The following is a 14628-nucleotide window of genomic DNA, read 5'->3' on the forward strand; positions in this document are numbered from 1 at the left end:
AAAATTCACCTTCATGTTTCACCAGGAACTCTTAAAAATAAGGCTTCTTTTTAAAGTATATTTTGAGGAAAACATATAAGCAATAACGAGTATGGAAATTCTTCATTTAAAATCTACCTCACAGCCAGCAGTGTGTTGATTTGAAATGCTTTGCCTTTCTAACTGTTCCCCTCCTCCTAATAAGCACTGCATCCAATTTGTATGTTATTCTGATGAAATGGTTTAAGCGAGAGAAAATGAGTAGTTTGAAAAATAAAGGAAAGTTCTACAGAAGAAATGAAGTGCTATCATTGAAATCTTTATTTATGTGAAAAGAAAGGGCTAAAACATTACCTCAGAATTCAAGATTACAACATCAGTAGGATATAAAGTAAATCCATTCTCGTAGTGAAACATCAGAAACCATAATCCTTTTTCAAAGACCTTTTGTTATTTTAATGTCTGACAAATTATGCTTTTTTAAAAGAAGAAAAACACTTAGATTTAAGAGGTTTCTTTTACTTCAGTAAAAGTAGTTTCACTATTTAAAAGTTTTAATTTTCTGTAACCAATAGTATTTACTATGCTGGCAAAGTATTAACACAAGAGTAAGGTTATTTTAGCTTCAGTAGGACCAAACACAAAGTTGCCACCAAAGAGTATTGCATCAAGTTGTTATGGCAACTTAGTGTTCTAAAAAACATTAAGTTTGAGCAAAAGGTTTTGTTTTGTTAATGTAGTTGCTTTTCCTTCAGGTTTTTAAGTTGTTAAGTGTTTTAAATCATCATCAGTTAAATGATGGGAGGTCTCAGAAGATATTTAAAATTTATTTTTGTGGCAGGATGTTCCAGGATGATGTCCAAGGACCCCCAGCCCTGCCTTTAGGTGGAAACCCTTGACCTCAGTATGAGCACAGGAGTCATTCCACAGCAATCCCAGCACTCAGAAACAAGGGTAAGAAGAAAACAAATTGCAGTATTTGCCTCCAATGTACTAAAGGAGAGACAGGATGAAGGGATGGAAGAAGATACCCTTCCCTTGTGCATCTCCTTGGCTCTTCAGAAGTATAACCAATAAGTTCCTCATGGTATTCTGGACTCTTGACATCACATGAAGAACTGGAAGAGTGAAATAAGCTCCTGAGAGCTCTGCAATCAATTGACAAGTTTTGACTGGTGTAGGCATGGCTGGAAATTGCCTGTTCTAGGTGCCACAGGTAGGGAAGAGGCAGAAATAAGGGCTTAAAACCTTGTGATGAACAAGAGCTCAGGATCACAGGTTTTGTGTCACAGCCATTCCACCTGGAATGTCCCCAGTGCTGCAAGTCCCAGCTCAGACCCTCAGCTCCCAAACCCTCACTCTACCCCAGATGTGCAGCACAACCTCTCCCATATCCAGGTGCATCTGGCACCATCCTGACTCCAGCTCTTGTCCCAGTTTGGGCAGGGGAGCCCTGGAGCTCTCCCAAATGAGTGGGGACACTCATGGAAATGTGCAGAGTGCCCTGGGCTGCCCATGGGTGTTTGGCCAAAAACTTCTGCTGGCTTCCTCTCTGACTGGGTTTGGGGGCTTTCCTGTATGTGGTAAAAGAAGGGGAAATAAGAAAGCAAATTAATTCTGTTCCTCATGAGATGGAAGCTTTTTCTCACATAGACCAATTTTCTGAGTTTTTAAATGAAGCTGGAAACTATGGGGAGGTTGTGGTTCTTTAATTAGAACTTTGATTTGTTGTTTATCCTCACCAGGCCTCTCAACTCTTTCCTCTCCTAGTTTTCCTACTCATCTCTTTTTAAAGACAATGGTGGGTGGAAGTAAACTGGGGAAACAGAAAAAAGAACCAAAATTTTCAAAAATAAAAACCTGACATTCATGAGACCATAACAGATTTAGAGGACAACAAAATTAATTTATTTCTTAAATCTGAAATTATTTTGACACTTAAAACCATGTTTTCCTCCTTTTGCAGAAGGGGATCAATCCACTAAACACCTACGTGGCAAAAAACCAAGAAGCTTTTCCTGCCAAATTCTGCTAAATCTCGCATGAACTTGGGCAAATGATTTAATTTGCCAGTTTCTCAGTGCACTGTTTGTGCAGTGAGAACAATACCAATTCCTGTTTCTCATCCCTCTGTCTTGTTTATTGAGATAGTCACTACTCCAGGGAGTACACAATCTCTAATTATGAGCAACCAGCACAATACTACCCTGATCTCCAGGACCTACCGCAATACAAAGGACTAATAATCATCACAAGTCTTCTGTTCTGAAGCATGGCCTGCAAGAGTTATGAATACTAACATATGCTGGAAAGTTCTGTTTAATTTTATGTCCTTGAAAGAAAATAAAAGCCTATTTTTCCCATTGGTGCCATTTATGCAAGCTTCTACTTTCCAGGAAGCTTCTGCTTTTCCATGTCTTCCTTCTCCCTTTCAAAACAGAAATAAAAGTTTCACTAAATAAAATAAAGATTATGAATGGCCAGTCTTTTCCTTCCTACCAGTTATTGTCACCCAGTAACATGCAGCAAAGGATGTCTCCATTATCATTCAGTTTCACAAGGATCTGCCAGCTGCTGGCCATATGCTAAATCCTAAAAGGAATCATCCATGTTCTGTGCTGTCTGTACATGTCTGATTCCCTGTTTATGTACTTTTACTTGATTATGGCATATTATAAATCCAGCTAACTTAACTTTTATGGTTAGAATCCAAATCCTCCAGTTGTTGAGGGTGGCTTTTTATTCAAATGAAATTCCACTGCCACTGTGGAAAGTTTATGTGGCAATAAATGGGATGAAAACAGTCAGATTTTACACAAATGCATCAAACACAAACCAAAAAGTCCGTTGGATTTCATTTACAATGGCAGCCTTTCTTTAGAGTTTGCTTTTTAATGATGTGATAGCATTTCACAGCAGACAGAATTTCCCATCAGCTTCCATGGCCCTGTCCAGAACCTCTGTCCCCAAAATGACTCTTATGGTTTCTGCTGTGGAGATCCCTGGCCATCCCAGCCACTGCAAGGCCAGGAATATATTCCTTCACTCCCCTCACCATCCTTAATGGGAGGGGACTGTGGAGCAGGGAAGGATGAAGTGAATTGCTCACAGTCAGAGGAAAGAGTGGACCTGGGAATTGCTCAGCCCTGGAGCAGGAGTCAAACCACAGGCAATAGCTATTGAATAGCTATTGCTATTGAAGCCTCTGGACACCTCCAGATATTTGAAGTCAGATTTTGTGAGTGATCTCACTATGCACACACTCATCTTAAAATGATACAACACTGTACAACACCAAGGCAGGCTTTTATACACCCAGGCCATGGTAAATCTTTACTACAAAAGCATTCTAAAATGCTTTTTCCATAGGAGACCTATTTGTCAGAATGCAGGAACACATCCCTTGGGGATGCAGATTGTTTCCTCAGGACTCAAACATTCCCATGGTAAAATGAAGTAGGAGGATCCAGTGAAAGGAGCTCTCACTTCTCATTTAATTTACTACCTAATACTCAGCAGCCCAAGATTTATAAGACACTACAGAACTGTCTACATGTTTCCCCTTGTGGCAGATAGCAGATAACTGTTAATAGACTTGCTCAGAAAGTTTATTTAAAGGAAGAACTTAACTGTATTATTTTTCATGGAGGTGTGAACATTGCTTAAGGAGCTTAAGTCTCCATGTATTATAAGTATTATCAGATAGGTTCATGAGGATGCTAATGTGCATTAATATGAAACTCCAAAACCAGCTTTCACTGGTGTATGTAGATAGGGCCATTTTGTAAATAATGTCCTTTCTGATATTGCAGAGTTCTGGGACTGCTGAATGCATTATTATATCCAAATATAATAATATTAACCCATACTACACACCTTCTCTATCCTCTTTCTGCAGCTCCTGTTAAATCAGCAACAAAGCCACTGATGCAGAATCGTCTTCTCTACAGCTGCACCTGGCATCTGCCTTGGGTAAGATTTTGTCTGCCCTTCTACACAGGACCGTGCAGATGTTGTAGGAAAGCCAAGGTGCTGGAGGGGCCCACATCACTTCTCATTTTCACGTGTCAGATGTACCCACTTATTTTCCAATCCTGCCCTGCTCCTAATTTAAATCCTTTCCCACAACAGTCAGTAGCTCGCTGAGTGGGGCTGGGCTCCGGTTTCCAAACACTGTGACAGAGATGTCTGACCCCTTCCCATGCAACTGAGCACCTCCAGAACCTTTGGCCTGCAGTGAGAGGGGAAGGCACACACACCACACTGCTCAGCACTTCCCAGCAGTTAACCCGCTCTGCACGTGCTGTGCGGTGATGAAAACCTGATTAAAGGAGAGTATATTACATTATGTCCAGCTTTAGAGAAATATTTTAATGGAATAAAGAAAGAGCCATACATTTTCTTTTTTTTTTAGTTTAGATGTAAGGTTCACCTTGTGGTATTTACAACCTAAAGCTCTCCAATATTGGGTTAGCTAATAGGATCCAGACAATGAAGCTGACTACAGGGAAAAGCAAAAGACTGTTTTAGTTTCACCAGCCAAGGAGAAGAAAAGACCCAGATTGATAAATGGTGAGGAGTATATTAGATGTTAAAAAAAATATTTCATTTTTAATAATCCTAGGTGTTACTGACAACCCAGGTAAAAAGCAAAGTTCATTTCTTCAAAATATATTTAATCTGACAATACCCCTTTAATTAAGTAGCAATTTAGATTTTCTTCTCCTCCACATACAAAGCTTTAATGAAACATGAAAGCCACAAAAGAAATTTCTGTGTTTCATGGCGAGGCGTGAGGAATGATTTTCTGTTTAAATTCACAGGCAGTAGCTGTACAAATAACATTTAATATTTGTCGGAAGTATTATCTGCCTTTTTCCCTCACAGCATTACATTACTAAGGTAATAAGTACATGAGAATACATGATTTCCTGGCTACTGTGTTGAATATGCACCTTTAAACAAAGTTAGACTTGGGAATTTACCCATATCTTAAAATGCTAATCTAACACTAATTAAAAGGCCAGTGAGTATGCTTTGATGGATTCCAGTTCCCGGAATATGACAAATGAATTGTGATGGCATGCACGACTGCAGCAGAATCACAAAGGCAGAGCTGCAGCCATGGGGGGAGCCAGGAGAGCACATCCCTGCACTGGCACAGGGCAGGGAGGAGGCACTGCTGCAGCCTGCCATGGTTTGTGTGGGTGCTGCCCTCCTCTCAAGGTGTGGCCAGCCACAACCTTTGTTTCTCATTTCATAGCTGCTTCCAGGCTATGCTGAAGCAAAAAATTTGGCTGCCTCTGCACCCCACCCTCCCTCCCTCTAATATATGCACCTCCCTGCATATAAACATAAAATCAGAAAACAATATTCTCATAAAGGCTGTTGGTTCTTCCACAAGTTGAGCTTAATTTTAGTTTAATTTTAATTTAATAGAGAAAGAGAGAATGGGTTTAAATAGACAAAATCTTCAAAGATTTTACCATGCAAAGTAGTAGCAAAAATCACATATTCTTGACACACAAAATAGAGGACAGTCAATGCCTCTTATGAAATTCCCTGTGCAGTGCTGGGCTCCTCAGGGAGGACAACTCCAGCCTCCCTGGGGAAGAAAAGCCAAATGGTAACATTTCCTTTCTCCCACCAAAATCTCATTTCATAGACTTCTTCAACCCCATAAACCCCATTGTTGAAGAAGCATAAGGAGACCAGATAAATATTTCTAAATGAGATTCTATATCCAATATCTCCTGCAAATAACTGTCTTGTTGATCTTCCTGTCTTAGAATTAGAAGAAAATTAAAACCCTGGTTGTAGTACAATTTGGAAGTGTGGCCTATGAGCTCTCAAGTGCATGCCTCTCTTAAAATGAGTGCAGCCTTCTTCACAGGTACTTATTGCATGATGATATCCAAAAATTGCCTTTACATTCCTTCTTCTCACACAAGCAAAACCAAAATTTAATTCATACTAATGAAAAAATATGGTTAAAAAAAAATAAAAGGTAATTTTTTTGAAGCAGACTTCTTAGATGCTGTTTTAACAGGATTCAAAAGTTGGGATTTCCATGAGCCTTTATTTTCCTCCCTATGTAAAGCAGATTCAGTCCTTTCTTCTTTCACAGATTTTTGTCTAAATCATGGTAGAATTTACCATGTGTCCCCCTTACAGAGGACCTGAAGAGCTCAACTGTGGAGAAAGCAGTTGGAGATTACACAAATAAGCGCAATACCAGGCACTTTGCTCAGACCAGACAGAAGGTCCTTCCTCAGCAGGGTTCTCCCTAGAGGTAGCAATTGAATCTTGAGCTTCCCATCTGGACTGGAGTCTGGAGGACATCCTTTCCATAGCTAAGGAAATATCCCAGCCACTGAGCCCAGGTACCCCAGGGCTGACAGATCCTCCCTGAAAGCCTTCAGTTGGTTTGTGTAAATAATGAAACTTCCAGCAGATCTGAAGGAGAACGCCTGTGCTCAGGGGTTAATGCAGGAGTTCGGTCACAGCCTCCCTGTGAGGCAGGGTCAGAGTTGGAGTGGCTCTGCACACACCCTCTGGTAAAACCAGAGACTGCAGCTGAGCTGGAGCCTTTAAAAGATCAGCAGCATTTTACCAGTGGGCTCTGGGATGGCTCTGGGTGTCTCAAAATCTGGCTCAGAGCACTTTTTCCAGAGTCTCACAGCGAAATGGTGCCAGTGCTGGACACTGAACTGTTCTGTTCTGAGGAATGTCTATCCAGATATTTTCAGACAAGGCTTAGGGACTCTCAGAAGGTTTAATGCAGTGGACACAGCACCACACTAATAGAGCTGCACAGACTTGGGAGCAGAGCTGGCTGGCTGCTTGCCAGCTTGGACAGGATGACCTTAGGCTGGCCTGCAAAAGACCATGGAAAAATATCCAGAGTCCCAATCCATACCTTAAAAATAAGATCAGACTGTTGTTCTTCTTTTTCTTTGTGAGGGAGGATCTTATTATGAGCACAGCTGAATTTCTAGATGAGGTAAATTCTCCGTGTTACAAGTTCTGCTTGATCTCACTATCACAAACCCTATACACACCTCTAATTTGTTCCTTGACTGCCACTTCTGTGTTCCCCTGCTCTTCAATCAGAGGTAAATAAACGAAAGGCAGCATGATGCCTGTTATCTAAAAAGATTCAGGTAGAGCAAGTATCATAGCACAATCAGGGTGCTTGAAAATTGTATTTTCCTGGAAAGGACTTTTACTTGCCTTCTTGGATCATACACAGAGGAAGTCCAAGGTCTAGAGGGAGAAAATAACTCTTAGTAACCAAATGTTTGAACATTCATACAGGATTAATTACTTGTTTTATTTTTTTTCTTTAATTTTAAATGACTGTACTGCTAGCAAAAGTGAGAAGTAAAGACTCTGATCTATGCCAGGCACTTAGTACATGCAAATACTCTGCAAGTTTTTCCTATCTTGAAGTATTTCAGCATAAACTACAAAGGTAAAGTGGACTGCACTGATCCCTGGAGAAAACATGTGCAACTCCACTTACATAAAAAGACTGCTTGCTTCAATAGATCTGTGCCCATTTATCCTCAGGACGAATTCACACATTTTTTTCTATTATTAGATGGACATCCTATTTCTAATGGAGTCTATGTGATCTAAGCACTTCTACTTTATTTTTTCTAGAAGTAAGATTCTGTGCTTAGAGGATGAATTGCACTGCTGAGCAGTGCTGGAAGGATCAATTGAGGTGCATTAACATTTGCAGTGCCATTATGCTCCATCTGAAATACTGGGCTCTGTAAGAAATTTCAAACAAAGCATCTACTCAGTCTTGGTAAAGCAAATCTTTTGTCTGTGGCATATTCCACCAGCAAATTAGTGCAACAAGGATTAAACAGCTCTTGAAATGTCATCAGAATGGATAAATTTCACAACAAATAACAAAAGAATTGTGAAAGTCTAACAATTATTCCCCAAAACCTATTTCAATAAAAATTTGCATCCTCGCTGTCATGATGGCTCATAAAGTTCTAGTTAACATTTACTTAGGACAATAATTAAGTCAATTGAAACACTCAATACAAGACGTAGGCAGAATGTGTAAGAGGATTTTGAGCAGTGGAAAATAGGTGCTCATTGCAGGGTAGGTGTGAATCACAAGAGCTGCAGCCAGGTTTTCACTGTGTAAAAGTCAGATGTCAGGGTGCCTGTGCTTGGTTACAATTACTGAGATCAACTCTCTCTATCCTGTGAGTCATTTTCTCCGCAGCCTTGGCCAACTTTCCTAACCTGTGCTATTATTTGGGAAGGAAAAAAAGGAGTTTTCACCCCAATACCTGGGCCCTTGTGAGTGAATGGTCCTGACTGAGCTGTGGACATGGCCAGTGTGACAGGAATGAACAGCACTGACTAAGGGGCAATCCAACTCCAGGAGTATTTAGCTCTTGTCCGTGCAAGCGACACATGTTCTGTCTACACCAGAGGGAGCTCAGGCACGAGGTTATGCTACAGCTTTATTTTCCATATTGCAGGACCACAGGGAGACTCTTACAGAAACGTTCCCACTAGATTACACTGATGACTTGAACAGTTTGTATAATCCATGAACTTCCTCCTTCTAAATTAATGGGCTCTGCTGATGAAGGTGCCTGCACTCCACGTTGGCACCATAAACGTGTCCTATATGACCTGTCTGGGAGTTCTTTCACCTCTTACCAGTCTCTCTGGTGGTGGCAGTGGTGACTGGTAAGGCTCTGGTAGCAGTCATCTGGTTATCTTATGTGGCAGTAACAAAAAGGCTGTGTCAGCTGTAATAAGCTCTCATTGAACAACAACAAAAAAATAGTTCTGGGAAGGTCTTTCGTTATGACAGCAGCAGTTATGTTGAATTTCACAGACATCACATGCTGAAATATAAACACCCAGGCAGCCTTGAGGAAGGTGTTTAATACTGCCCTGTACTTAAATAATACAAGCTATGCACCCTCAACTTGTAGAAACCAAGCTTTTTTTTTTTTTTAACGAACTCTCACCATTGATATCAGTGGAGAGGGAAGAGTTTCCACGAGACATTTGCCTTTTTCTCTGGCCCTCCAGCCTTTTCTGATCTTGGTTACTCCCCACTCCTCCCCCTGCTTCAACATACCCTTTTCCTTGCATCAAAGAAATAGGATCTGAAACCTGGACATCTCACAACAGTCTCTTCTCCAGAACTTATTCCACTTCAGCTTCCTCAAGACTGTGAGAAAGCAAATATTCCAGGAACTTCAGAGCTAATGCACAGATTTTTTGATGGAGCCCCTTAAATCCACTGGCAATCTCACTTTGAAGATCTGTAAACACCTGCTAGAACTCTGACAACGTGCAGTGCTGGGACCAATGAAAATTAATGCAGAAGAGCTCAGGCACCTGCAGGCAGTGTAAATGTAGGAGAGCTCTTTCTATGCAGGCTGTGACAGCATTAAATGCTAGATTGTTTAGCAGCACCACGTACAGCCTGCTTAATTTTCTCCAGGTAAGAGTTGCCTTCAGATTTTAAAGATTTATACACCCTTGTGAAGTCAGCACTGAAATAGGAGCGAATATCCACACCCCATAGCAAATGCAGGTCCATGTCTCCAGTCCTTTGTTATCATACAAATTTTCCCACCCTTATTTGTTTCAGTTTGACAGGTTTTGGAGTAAAAGCTCTCCTTGATTGAAGGCAGTAGAATATGATCCCCAGAGATTAGTCTGTGGCTAAATTGTGCCACTTCCATCATGAAAGGATCTGGCAATATATTCCTAGAGCTAAAGCTTTTTGATTGAATTAGAAAATTAATTACATCAGATAATTCTATGCTTCAAATCCATAATTATATTTAACAACAACAGTGTCCAGCATTATCACCAGCTATCCAAAACAATGAAGGTGACTCCAGTGGGAATGCTGTGAGACTAAAACTGAGCACAGGGCCCTTGAGTGCAGCATGACCTGAGATAATGCCAGTATATTTTTCCCTCCGTCTTTCCTCTTCTACAGGAATCTCATCCTTTTGCTCTCATCCTCAACCCATTCTCTACCACTCCCCAATAAACTCTGTGAAATTATTTGTGGATGCACATTCTAAACCAGATCACTGAAAAAGAGCTGCTTAAAAAAAAAAACAAAAAAAAAAAAAACAATTTTCCTTTAGGAAGAAGATTGGAAAGGAAGTAGCAACTGCTCAAACACACCTGAGCTAGCTAACCTTGAGGCCTGACCCCAGTGGCAGGCAGTGCACACCAGCCTATGAGATGTGACACTGATCTTTAAAAAGCCTGCTAAAGGTATGGCATGAATCAGCAGCCCCACAGAGCTGGGAAAAATGTGCTGCTGCTCAACAAAACGCAAACACCTTCCCTGAGCTATCTTTAAAAATTAAAGGGACCTAAAGCTAAGCATATTTTAAAGTCTTGTTTGTTAAACAAACAAACAAACAAAAATATAGCAAGAGAAGCAAAGGCAATAATTCATAACAAAGAGCATTCAGTGATGTCTGTATTTCTGCAAGAATGGCCCTTGGCATTGCTGAGCTGAGAGCAGAGGACATTTTATAAACACATTTCTAAAAAGAGAAAGTATTCAAATTGGAAATGCCCGTTTGGCTGACTCTCTCCCTTTGCAGCTTGTGTACTCCTCCAGCAGATAACAGAGAGGACAGCTCTTGCTAGCAGGCTGCTCTCAACATTCTCTTCATTAGCAAAAAATAAAAGCTCCATCCTACGTTGTTTGATGGTAATTAAAAGCTGAATCATGCAATACATCAACTTTCTGATGTTCTTTGCATGTTTACACTTTAGACCAGCACATTACACCTAGTTTTACTCAGGGCTTTCTTACAATCCTGTGCTATTACAGAGCGTAGTTTGAGGAGCTGGTGACATACTTCAAATCTAATTGTGAAAAACATATTTTTGTAAGTTTCACAGAAGAGGAATCAATGTTAAACAATCTCAGTGATCCTTGGTTATACTGGGAACCTTTTCAATTCACAAATGAATGTGATGATTTTTCATCACGGGTGCAGATGACTGGACAGAGTAATCAGAGAAAATGCAGATTATTTTTCTCTCTTTGAGCAGTACTGGAAAACTCAAGGCACTACTAGCTTGGAATTAATACTGGTCTGTACCAGTGAAGGCAAATTGGCATTTCAGCATTAGAGATCTGACAAGGTCAGCAACCACTTCTCCACAGACAAATCCTTAAAATACCATGAATGCTATCTAGCTAAGAGTCCACAGGCAGCATTACACTTTGCTTGATATCTGAACTTGCTGTTTGGGCTACACGAATGTACTGTTCATTTCAGAGAGGCTCTGAAAAAAAGGATGAACAATATTCCCTGTCTATCAGAAAGCAGTCAGCTCTCATTTGGGTAAAAATCCTTATTTCTGTAACTATCTTTTCTCTTGTATCATATCTATTTTCCTCAGTTACAGCAAAAGATGCCAAGGGCTGACTCATTAGGGTACATAGCATGGAAATACAAATGCTCATTTAAATCTGTGGTGACTTCATGCCAGCCTGAAGTCACTTCCATCTGTGAGTCAGGCAGCCAGCACACCTGGGAAACTCCAGGAGAAATGAACACACTATGTAAGTCAGGATGATGATTCAGTATCAGAGAATGAGCATGACAAGCACAATCACATGTAAAATAGGCAGAACTCCTTTCATAAAGCTGGCTGTTTGCATTTCTTAGTGTCTGTTTAACTCCTATGCCTTTTCAGGGTAAAATGTTTTATTCCAGGTCCAATTACAAGAAATAGAAACATCTCAACTCTGTTACAATCCCACAGAAACTGGGAAGGCAAGATTTGATGTTAAAACACAGCTGGAGACAGATCAAAGCAATGCAGGCATTTTTCAACAAGAAAGATGACAACTTCTCTCAAATGAAATTCTAATTTTTACTTACTCTTGAGATGCTCAGAACATCTGCACTCAGTATTGCAGTTCTTTTACCCTCTTGTGGGACAGATGGCAATGAGGTGACCAATTCCCAGTGACTTTCAAAGAGGTTTAGGCACCTGCCACAAAATTGTTCAGGACTGATTTCTCTCTGCTATTCTCAGCTTTGACAAAACAGTAAACCAGGAGATTCCTTCCACTCGCCACTTTGCTGCCAGCCAGGAGTTTGCCCTCACTTAAATTGCTCGACCTTTGTACTCCTATTTTAAGCCACCCCATTTGTGAAATAAAAATCCCACCCTATTATTAAAATATTTAATGTTTTTTAAGATGCTTTGAGCTTGCATTAAAGGTACAATATAGACACATCTGTAGCTAAATTACCAACCCTCAAAAATAACAGGAAAAATACTTGTTGGTGGATTAGCTACAGATGATCAATGCCAAATAAAAATCTACTCTGGTTTTGCTAAGGTCATTTAGTGCTGTGCAATTCTCATGAGGTAAATATTTTTGAAAGTGGGGAATGCTCTGAGATTAAGCAATACATTACAGTTTTTGATCAAATGCCAGAAGCCATAGGTGAATAGGAAACAGACATCAGTAATTACAGTTCGTACTTCAGCTATTTCAAAACCCCTTGCTTCAATGAGCAAGTATTAACTGGACAGACACTCCTTCACAAATTAGAGGCTGCAAAGACTTATTACACACCACATTTATCTTTGAAACTTGTCCAACAGAATTAAACTTAAAAAAAAAAGATACAGATTATGGTTGCAGGCGAAAAACTATTAAAACTCTAACAACTATATATATGTTTTTATCTGTCAAACTGTCCCTGCAGCCACTCTTTGGTTAAGGAGCTCAGGAATGCAGTATTAAGAAATCCAAGTAATTGTATTAGTATGCTGTTGTCAAACTTCAAACTGGCTGTATTTTATCACAAAAGCTGATAAAAGAATTTCTTTAAAACACAATAGAATTGCAAGAACATGAGATAGAAGCAGAAATGAAGACATGGCACCAATGAGAAGTGGTCAAGGAGCATCAGCACTGCCCAGTGAAACTCTGCAGAGCCACCTAGCTTGACATCACTAGGGCTGCTAAAAACCCCAAAGCAAACCCCTGACCCTGGCACAGCACCTGTGACCAGCCCAGCTCAGAGGCCAGACTGACAAAGCCTGGCCCACAACAGCAAGGCTGGAGCAGGCCAGGATGCTCCAGAGACAGCCTTGCTCCAACAATGGAAATTGTGAGAGCACATTCTACTTTCCAAGTAGTTTCTTTACTCCAGAAAGCCACACTTGGGAAGCTACACAATTTTTCCTCAAACAAGTTAAGGCCATTCAGGATGTCCAAGACAGTTCCATGACTGATGTAGGATGAAATATGAAATCGTGGTGGAGGAAAAAAAACCTGGGGCAAAACAAGTGCATGCATTTATGTTTTTTCAGGACTTCTGAGAGGGAGGAAGCAGTTCAGTGAGGATGCTTTTAAACTGTTGCCCAACTCAAGACAGCATCAAACAAACTTCTAATCACTATTTGGCTTCACAACTGATTTTTACTGATATTTATAATTGAAGTACATTCCTCTAGATCAGTAATTTCAGTCCAACAAGGAGATATTGCAAACTTTTCATCTGCTAAAAAATTATTATTACACCTCAAATTTAGTTCAGTGGAAGAGGTTATATACTCAAGCTAATTAAAAAGCTTTCAGTTAACTAAAACAAGCATTTAGATTGGCTTAACACTGTTAAACATGAAACATTAAGTCTCAGAATGCACTTCTACTTGTCTAGCCAAAATTTATATATCAGATCAAAACTACTGAAAAAAAAAAAAGGTACAGTTCTTCATTCATTTCTTTCTTTTATGTATGCATATGACCTCTATCAAGCTGTATTAGGCTTTTGTATTTTCCCTGTTAGAGATTTTTGAACACAATATAATTCTGAAAATCAACTAATATTTTAAGTAAACACTTCAGGTGGATAAAAAGGTTTGAAATGCAGTAATTTAAAAATTCATCACACAAGTGACCCAATCCAAATACTCTGCATACTTCCTGTTTAGAGTTCCATTATTAATGGCCTAACACAAAACTAACTGATTTAGTGTAAAATACTACAGGTAGCTGGGCAATAGCTGTTTCTTGAGGGTTTGGGTTTCTGTTAAATCACATTTTCAAACAAAGAATACTGATCCTTGCAATTAGATCAAGATCTTGTTTTGAAAAATACTGTTACTCTTAAGAGCAATTACTGCAAAAAAAGAAAATAGCTTATTTAATAAATGATACTTTAATAAGTTTAGTGAAAAGCTGCTGGAGTGTTTGGCATTAATTATCAGCAACATTCTATATTTCAGTCAGTATAAAACAAAGGTCAACTGTATCTATCTTCCAGATGCTTAGAAAAACCCCCAGAAATTATGAACAGAGTGCCTGTAACTTCTGGACAGGAACATTTGGAACTGAAGAAGATCCTGATGTAGGGTCATGGTGTAACCTGTGTGTTTACACATGCAAACATGCAATTTACCTTTACAATCACCTCACTAGAGAGAGCATTTGCTTCCTTCCACACAAAAGTTTGCAAAGCAAGGTATTTTGTAAACCATAGTGTGAAATTTATGATGTTATATTGCAGAAACCTGTTTAGCCCCCAATTTACAATCCTGGCAATTGTATTCAACTCTGTCATCATAACTAATTACAGCTAACTG

Source organism: Oenanthe melanoleuca, chromosome 6 (assembly GCF_029582105.1).
Source record: "Oenanthe melanoleuca isolate GR-GAL-2019-014 chromosome 6, OMel1.0, whole genome shotgun sequence".
In the NCBI taxonomy this organism is placed as follows: Eukaryota; Metazoa; Chordata; class Aves; order Passeriformes; family Muscicapidae; genus Oenanthe; species Oenanthe melanoleuca.